Source organism: Helianthus annuus, chromosome 2 (genome assembly GCF_002127325.2).
Source record: "Helianthus annuus cultivar XRQ/B chromosome 2, HanXRQr2.0-SUNRISE, whole genome shotgun sequence".
Classification (NCBI taxonomy): domain Eukaryota; kingdom Viridiplantae; phylum Streptophyta; class Magnoliopsida; order Asterales; family Asteraceae; genus Helianthus; species Helianthus annuus.
This window is the reverse complement of record NC_035434.2, coordinates 31625642-31635627: the sequence shown is the minus strand read 5'-3', so window position 1 is coordinate 31635627 and position 9986 is coordinate 31625642. Positions and strand designations below refer to the sequence as shown.

Here is a 9986-nt window from a genome sequence, read left to right as displayed (position 1 = left end):
TACTCTGCTCGTTAAATCTGCAATGTGAGTCATTCTCTTTTTATCAAATATGCTTTACAAGACTCCAAACTATTTTAAGTTATAATTACAGGGATTAAGTCTTTGTAATCACCAAATTACAGCTGGTATGTGGGGTTTTGTATACATTACTTGTTAATCCATCACCATTGGACAACGAGATAGCCAAGGGGTGATATGACCATAGTCACAGACCCTATTGGACAACGAGATAACCAATAGGTATTCGAGTGACAAATACCGTGGGTAGTTGGTTGATATCAGAAACATTGTAATCGCTCTTAATACTGTAAATTATAACAACCATATTGTTTTCTGTAAAATGAATGATTCACTCAGTATTTCCCCGCTGACAAAACCTTTTTCAAACATGTTTCAGGTGATCTGTTGTGATCCAAGAAAAGTGCCGTGAAGCACTACAAGCTTAGAGAAGTGGCTCAATGTGAATAAATAAAGAAACATGTTTTGAGAAATAAAGATTTCCTTGTGAAATCATCTTATTGTAAATTATGGGATTTTATCCCTAAACTTTATGAAATATATTAAACGGACATTTTTGATATTAAAAGATCCTGTATTAAAAGACTTCCGCTGTCATCTAAAATAAATACCACGGGATTCCTGCCTCGCGGCTCTTGAACCGGGTAAAACCGGGGCCGGGGGCCGTGACACTCGAGGTCGTGGGTTGTATAGTTCTTCTTGTGGATCTTGAGCTGACGAGATGCGTAAGCGATAACCTTGTCCCATTGCATGAGAACACAACCAAGACCAAGGTTCGAGGCATCGCAATAGACAACGAAGTCATCGTTTCCGTCAGGGTAAAGCAAGGATGGGAGCATTGCAGAGCATATGCTTGAGGGTTTGAAAGGCAGTCTCTTGTCTAGTTCCCCAAACAAAAGGCTTGTCTTTGTTCATGAGAGATGTAAGCGGCATGGAGATTTTAGAGAATCCTTCGATAAATCGGCGGCAATAGCCCGCTAGTCTGAGAAAAGAACGGACTTCAGATGGGTTCTTAGGTGTAACCCAACTCTTAACAGCTTTGATCTTCGCGGGGTCGACGTGAATACCTTGACTATTGACAATTTGACCGAGGAATTGAACCTCCTCCAGCCAAAATTCACACTTGGAGAACTTGGCATAGAGTCGATTCCCCTGGAGTAGCTCGAGAACCAAACGTACATGTTGCGCGTGTGCGGTTTTCGACTTGGAATAGATCAGGATATCATCGATGCACACGATGACGAAGCGGTCAAGGAATGGTTTACACACACGATTCATCAGATCCAAGAAAACCGCGGGTGCGTTGGTTAAACTAAAAGGCATAACAACGAATTCATAGTGGCCGTAACGAGTGCGAAAAGCGGTTTTGGGTATATCCTCCTCTTGAATACGTAACTGGTGATAGCCTGAGCGCAGATCGATCTTGGAAAAACACGTAGCACCTTGTAACTGATCAAACAAATCATCGATTCGAGGCAGAGGATAGCGATTCTTGATTGTCAGCTTATTCAGCTCCCTATAGTCGATGCACATCCGGAACGACCCGTCCTTCTTTTTGACGAAAAGAACTGGCGCGCCCCAATGAGAGGTGCTAGGGCGAATAAATCCTTTGTCAAGTAATTCCTGGAGTTGACTCGAGAGTTCACGCATTTCGGACGGAGCGAGTCGATAAGGAGCTTTAGCAACAGGGTTTGCTCCAGGAATAAGGTCGATACGAAAGTCGATATCACGACTCGGAGGCAATCCGGGAAGATCATCAGGGAAAACGTTGGGAAATTCACATACAACGGGGACATCATTCACTTCTGTATTGATGTGTGTAAAATGCAACATATAAATTACATCAAATGAGGCATAAAACTAACCCTTTTTAAGTACTAATGTTGGAAAAAGAGTGTTTTTGTCTTCCTTTTGTATTTTCAGGATGAAATGAGCTCAAATTCACAAAAGAAGCAAAAAGAGGGCTAGATCTAACATAAATACAAGAAAAGGAACAAAAGTGGATTGCCCGACCCCTCAACGACATCCTCCCAAGCAAAAAAGAGAAGTCAGAAGACCGAACACGCCCCGTGCTCAGCCAGCACGGGGCCGTGCCCAAGAAGCAGCAGAAAAGACAAACCAATAGAAGCTTCTATTGCCCACCAAGGGGCCGTGTCCAGTGAGCACGGGGGCGTGGCGAAAGTACAGCAGGCGCATTAATTGTAATTGCGAATTACAGTTAATGAGGAGAGAGAGTGTCAGACGGGCACGGGGGCGTGTCCAGCGGACACGGGGCCGTGCCCAGCCTTCTGTTCAGCCTATAAATAGGAGTGCTTGGTTTCATTTTAACTCATCCCTTGGCACACCACCTCTCTCACACTTCATCCACCACCCACCACCCACCACCACCATAACACCATCGAGGGTAATGTCACCGCCAAAAGCGGGGCCTACCATAATTTGCATTAATAACTTAAATCATTATCTTCCAATAATCCAACCCTTTAGGATTGTATCCTTGCTGACTCAAACTACTGGGTTGAGGGTAACGTCGCCTTCAAAAGAGGGGCCTACTACAATAACTAAGATAATCTCTTAAACAAGTGCAAAAGTGCGAAAATAATCAAAGGTTATACTAATACACGGGTCGGATCCAAGTGATTCATCTTGTCTATCTGTTTTTATTTTATTTTTATTTTTCAGCATTTAGTTAGTTTTTATTTTCTTAGTTTAAAAACCTTTTCTAACATTTTGATTTGATTAGACGTTGAGGATAAACCGGTACTAAAAGCTCTTGTGTCCTTGGACGACCTCGGTATCTTACCAACACTATACTACGTCCACGATGGGTGCACTTGCCCATATGTGTGTTTAGTGTTAGTAAATATCGTGTTTTATAAATTTAAAACTTGGCTAAAAGTGTAAAGAGGGCTTAAAATATACATCTAAATTATATTACACCTAACGCACATCAAGTTTTTGGCGCCGTTGCCGGGGACACAAGGATTTTAAGAAAGTTAGGAATCAACGGCCTAATCATATTTTTATTTTCTTTTTAATTTTTTAGGATTTTCTTAGTTTTTCAGCTTCTGTAGAGCTCAGCACGGGCCGTGTCTAGCATCGTTACTGGCAGTTTTTAGTTTTCCAAGTTACAGAAGGCTGAACACGGGGCCGTGTCGGTGCAACACGGGGTCGTGTCCAACTTTCCAGTAACTGGGATCTGGAAAACAATCACTGTAACTCCGACCACGGGCCGTGTTCGCTGAGCACGGGGCCGTGGTGAACCTTCTGACCAGCATTCTTTTCTGTTTTTATTGCAGGACTTGGAACCAGACGCCATCCTACGTAGTGTATGAGCTCCAGTTTTAATAAGGACATAAAAGAACCTCTAGAAGAACCCGAACGCTTTCTCAGAAAAAGACTAAAAGCTAAAAACCAAGAGAAAGTTTCGGGGAATCCACCTATGGCGGACCAACGTACCCTCATGGATTATCTACGACCCACCGTAGGTAACCTAGGCGCCGCTATCAATGCACCGAATGTTGAAGCCAATAACTTCGAACTTCGGCCGCATTTGATGTAAATGCTCCAAAACTCCGCAACCTTCCATGGGCTTGCGGACGAGGATCCCCATCTACATATTACTAATTTCTTAGAAATATGTGATACCTTTCGGATCAATGGAGCATCAAATGACGCCATCTGCCTCCGAATGTTTCCTTTTTCACTAAAAGACCGAGCAAAAGGTTGGCTCAACGCCCTCCCAGCTGGATCAGTAAACACCTGGGATGAACTAGCCCAAAAATTTCTATATAAGTATTTCCCTCCCGCTAAAACGGCTAAATTAATGACTGAAATTAATACATATTCATAAGAGGACGGGGAATCCTTATATGAAACTTGGGAAAGGTTCAAGGAACTATTACGCAAGTGTCCACATCATGGCCTTGCGATATGGCAACAAGTATCCACTTTCTATAATGGATTGTTGCCACACACAAGGCAGACACTTGACTCTAGCTCCGGGGGACTTTTAGGTGATCGCCGCCCGCATGAAATATATAACCAAATTGAGGAAATTGCTCAAACCAATTTTCAGTGGCACACTCCCCGAGGCAATAAATCTATTGCCCCGGGCGCCCATAAGGTTGATGAAAGCACTTCTTTACAAGCCCAAATCGAGGCCCTTTCATCAAAAATAAAAAATTAGAAATGACAAAAACAGTCTCGGTTATGGCTTGTGAAGGGTGTGGTGGGCCACATGAAAATTGAAGTTGTATGAAAGAAACGGAAGATCAACAAGAGTCGGTAAGCTACATTGATAATAGACCTAGGCCGTCGGGTCCTCCAACGGGCACCTACAACCAAGGATGGCGAAGCCACCCAAACCTTGGTTGGAGAGAGCCCGGCAATAGTAGTAACCAACAAACCCAACGGACAAACTTTCAACAACCAAGAAATGAGTCACAAAATTTCACTCAACAACAAGGTGGACGAGAAAGGCTTGAAGATACTGTATCTCGCCTCATCTCTGACACTGAAAAGAAAAACTCGGAAAGGTTTCTACAATTAGAATCAAATTTTAGAAATCAACAAGCTAGTATTCAAAACATAGAAAAACAATTAAATCAACTAGCTCAAAATTTTTCCGAGAGACCACAAGGTGCATTACCAAGCAATACCGAAACAAACCCAAAAGCGCAAGTTCATCTCATCACGTTACGAAACCGCACCATGGGGCCTGCGGAGGCGCCACCGCTGACAGAAGAAACTGCACCCCCGCCTCTGCAGGAGAAGAACTCCCCTCCGTCATCAGAGCCTGCTAAGGCTCCTCGAGTTCCGTACCCCGGTAGGTTAATTCGTCAAAAGACCAATGAGCAATTCGCAAAATTCAAAAGTCTGTTAAAACAATTGCATGTCAATATTCCTTTTATTGATGTCCTAACCCAAATGCCCAAATACTCTAAGTTCATGAGGGACTTCCTCACTCATAAAAAGAAAATTGAAACTTTGTAATTAGTTAACTTAGGCGAAGAATGCTCTGCTCTCGTACTCAACAAACTTCCCCAAAAGAAAATCGATCCCGGAAGCTTCACGATTCCCTGCTCAATCGGGGATTCCCCCGTTCGTAATGCACTAGCCGATCTTGGGGCTAGCATTAACCTCATGCCCTCATCTATGTTTAAAAGACTCGGACTAGGAACAACGAGTCCTACAAAAATGAGCATACAACTTGCGGATCGATCCGTCAAATTCCCGCAAGGTGTCATCGAAAATGTCCTGGTAAAGGTAAGCAAATTCGTCTATCCGGCCGACTTTGTCATACTGTATATGGAGGAAGACACCGAGGTCCCCCTCATACTAGGGAGACCATTTCTTGCCACCGCACAAGCAGTGGTAGATATGAATGATGGAACGCTCACCTTGAGGTACGGGGATGATGAAGTAAAATTCGGAGTTGGGAAGAGAATAGAAGACGACGACCCGGTCAACTACATGAAGGTTATTGATTCGAGTTTGGATGCGGCTCTCCGACGGTGTAACATGGGATGCCAAACATCCCACTCAGAAAATATATAACCTCACATTGGGTCTAGCCAAGGACCCTTATAAACGTGGCGCACCACGGAGGCATTCCGCGGAACTATCCTTAGTTAGTTTAATCTTTTAGTTTTAATTTTGCAGGAATAAAACACACTCATGGTGGTAAAGGATGAAAAGGGGAACGAGAAAAATGGCCCCATGCACAAGAACAAGGCAACCCGACATAAATTTCTCCATTACAGAAGGTTCAACACGGGCCGTGTCCAACCAACACGGCCCCGTGCTGAACCCCCTGCAGAAAAATGGCCCAGTTCAGGTAACTGGACACGGGCCGTGTTCACCAGACACGCCCCCGTGTCCAGGCTTCTGTCTCTTTTCTTTAATTTTTGTTACTGGCACCTGAACACGGGGCCGTGTCCGGTCCCCACGGGGCCGTGTCCAGACTGCCAGTAACATAAATCTTTGCTTTTTAACACCACATTACACATCCAATAAACCTAAAAATTTATTTTTGGAACACATTGAGGACAATGTGTAATGTAAGTGTGGGGGGAAGCTAAAACCTTGAAATTTTGCAAATAACAAACCTTACACAAAACTCTATTGGAACCGCTAAACACCCCAAATTTTTTCAAAAATTTTCATTTTTTTTACTTGTCTAAAGTTTAAGTTTGGAATCCTAGGATTAATAAGGTTATATTTTTACAAATTTACAACCGATAGCGTCGTGATAACAAGAACCAACATAAGAAAATTATGAAACGGCATGACAAGCTTAGTTAAAATTTGATTATATATACTTGATCACATAAAAAAAAACTCATTCCCACAAAAGTGAGTTTTGAGCCTTTATTGAGCATACAAATTTACATCTTTAGACTAAATGCTCATTTTCCGTTTCTTATGTGAATAGCCGCTTGGTTCTTACGACTCTAGAACTTGCCACGATGATTCATTCCCAGTCCTTACCAACTTAAACCCAAGTAAGTAAATGATAGAGGCATTAGGACTAACCATTTTTCTTTCTACACCATTATTTTTCAATTTGTTTTTACCACCTACCCAAAATCCCCCTAGTTAACCCCTTTGAGCCTAGACCTTTCATTTCTTTACCCTAAAACCTTTTCACCCACCAAAAACCCTTTTTTTTTATTTTCACCCTTTATTTTAGTAACAAGCTCGGTTTTTCGTGTGACAAAAAAAATGATGAAGTTAGAAATAAACAAACAAAGCTATTAAAACAAAAGCTTGTTTGGAGAAATACTTCGAAATAAAAAGTCACTAAAACAAAGTGTTTTATGAAAACCGACGCTTTTTACGCTTTTTCGCACTTTTACTAACCACTAACCCAACCACCCACCTTTAGCCCAAGCCTAACCCTTCACCCAAAAAGCCCTCTTGATATTTACAAAGGTATATAGTTAAAAAGGAGAAGGATTGATTGCTTGGCAAGCTTATGGTAGGAATAAGTTCCATGCCGCTCTCGAGTGATTCACTAAAAATACACCTTCGGCCGAGTGTTGAGTGATCCCCCGTGAGGTATGTGAACTTGTATATAAATGAAATTTAAAAAAAAAAGGCATGCTATGCCCTAATAAGTAATTTCTCTTATGAAACGTTCTAAATAAATCATAACGAATAGGATTGTAACTAAATAAAAATAAAACCAAAAAGATCTTGGATTCCCGACACTCTATGACAAGCCAAAAACCTTCTCTTCTACCCATTCCATTTGGGAGTGTAAGCCACATATTAAAGAGTTTTGCTTGAGGACAAGCAAAAGTTCAAGTGTGGGGGTATTTGATGTGTGTAAAATGCAACATATAAATTACATCAAATGAGGCATAAAACTAACCCTTTTTAAGTACCAATGTTGGAAAAAGAGTGTTTTTGTCTTCCTTTTGTATTTTCAGGATGAAATGAGCTCAAATTCACAAAAGAAGCAAAAAGACGGCTAGATCTAACATAAATACAAGAAAATGAACAAAAGTGGATTGCCCGACCCCTCAACGGCATCCTCCCAAGCAAAAAAGAGAAGTCAGAAGACTGAACACGCCCCGTGCTCAGCCAGCACGGGGCCGTGCCCAAGAAGCAGCAGAAAAGACAAACCTATAGAAGCTTCTATTGCCCACCACGGGGCTGTGTCCAGTGAGCACGGGGGCATGGCGAAAGTACATCAGGCGCATTAATTGTAATTGCGAATTACAGTTAATGAGGAGAGAGAGTGTCAGACGGGCACGGGGGCGTGTCCAGCGGACACGGGGCCGTGCCCAGCCTTCTGTTCAGCCGATAAATAGGAGTGCTTGGTTTCATTTCAACACATCCCTTGGCACACCACCTCTCTCACACTTCATCCACCACCCACCACCACCATAACACCATCATCCACCACCATCATCCATTGTCCATCATAGAGTGTGTGAGTCGTCTCGGGATCCAAGATTGATCGTAAGAGTTCTTGACAATCAAGGCCATGTTTGCCTAAGTCTTTTACATCACTTGGTGAAGACAAGTGTTTAGTATAATACTTTTTATTTTTAATATTTTGCACTTTTTATTTGGTTTTGTATTAATGACTTTAATAACTAGTTGCTTATGTTGAAGGTGATCTTTCCTTATCGTTTGTCCGTGGTGTCTTGGCATTATTTTACTGTCTATATAAAATAAAAGATTTTCACCATTCATATCTCCACGGTCTATATGGAGGTATGTTGGCTACCTGGTCGGGGGTTAAGGGAACGGTTTGGTAAGGGTCTTGCCCTTGTTCAGCGTTTAGAGGTCCTGCAAGGGACCTTGGTCAAATTTAGTAGGATCTCCTTCAATGCCCATAGGTATTGGATGGCGGGGATCCAAACTCTTTGACCCCCTCATAAGTTAACTACTATTAATACTATAACCCGGCTATTTAGGACTGTATCCCTGCTGACTCAGACTACTTAGTCGAGGGTAATGTCACCGCCAAAAGCGGGGCCTACCATAATTTGCATTAATAACTTAATTCATTATCTTCCAATAATCCAACCCTTTAGGATTGTATCCTTGCTGACTCAAACTACTGGGTTGAGGGTAACGTCGCCTTCAAAAGAGGGGCCTACTACAATAACTAAGATAATCTCTTAAACAAGTGCAAAAGTGCGAAAATAATCAAAGGTTATACTAATACACGGGTCGGATCCAAGTGATTCATCTTGTCTATCTGTTTTTATTTTATTTTTATTTTTCAGCATTTAGTTAGTTTTTATTTTCTTAGTTTAAAAACCTTTTCTAACATTTTGATTTGATTAGACATTGAGGATAAACCGGTACTAAAAGCTCTTGTGTCCTTGGACGACCTCGGTGTCTTACCAACACTATACTACGTCCACGATGGGTGCACTTGCCCATATGTGTGTTTAGTGTTAGTAAATATCGTGTTTTATAAATTTAAAACTTGGCTAAAAGTGTAAAGAGGGCTTAAAATATACATCTAAATTATATTACACCTAACGCACATCAAGTTTTTGGCGCCATTGCCGGGGACACAAGGATTTTAAGAAAGTTAGGAATCAACGGCCTAATCATATTTTTATTTTTCTTTTTAATTTTTTAGGATTTTCTTAGTTTTTCAGCTTCTGCAGAGCTCAGCACGGGCCGTGCCTGGTCGGACACGGGCCGTGCCCAGCATCGTTACTGGCAATTTTTTGTTTTCCAAGTTACAGAAGGCTGAACACGGGGCCGTGTCGGTGCAACACGGGGTCGTGTTCAACTTTCCAGTAACTGGGATCTGGAAAACAATCACTGTAACTCCGACCACGGGCCGTGTTCGCTGAGCACGGGGCCGTGGTGAACCTTCTGACCAACATTCTTTTCTGTTTTTATTGCAGGACTTGGAACCAGACGCCATCCTACGTAGTGTATGAGCTCCAGTTCTAAAGTTCTAATAAGGACATAAAAGAACCTCTAGAAGAACCCGAACGCTTTCACAGAAAAAGACTAAAAGCTAAAAACCAAGAGAAAGTTTCGGGGAGATACTTGCTAGCTTGGACACATGACATCTAAATTATACATCTAAATTATATTACACCTAAACTTGGCTAAAAGTGTAAAGAGGGCATAAAATATACATCTAAATTATATTACACCTAACGCACATCAGTATTCCCTTTCTTTTCCTTCTCCGCTACTACAATGTTAGCCAAGAAAGCTCTGTATTCCTTGCGGAGATACTTGCTAGCTTGGACACATGACATGAGTTTGAGACCTTTCGAAGGAGTTTCGCCGTACACACAAAGTTGATCACCATTAGCGAGCGAGAATCGAATCATCTTATCGAAGTAAATAACTTCAGCATGGTTTTCGCGAAGAAAGTCCATGCCTACTATGATGTCAAAGCTAACGAGTTGCATTGGAATAAGGTCGATAGGAAAGATATGATTGTTGAGTTCGAGAGTACAATCACGAAGAAC

At 41.9% G+C, this 9986-nt stretch overlaps 1 non-coding gene across 1 annotated transcript; it reads right to left on the bottom strand.

The window, feature by feature from the left end:
• Positions 1-3838: 3838 nt before the first annotated feature.
• Positions 3839-3945, bottom strand: LOC118489891. The gene has a single exon (XR_004887904.1). It is a non-coding gene; the product is annotated as a small nucleolar RNA R71 (small nucleolar RNA).
• Positions 3946-9986: the final 6041 nt, after the last annotated feature.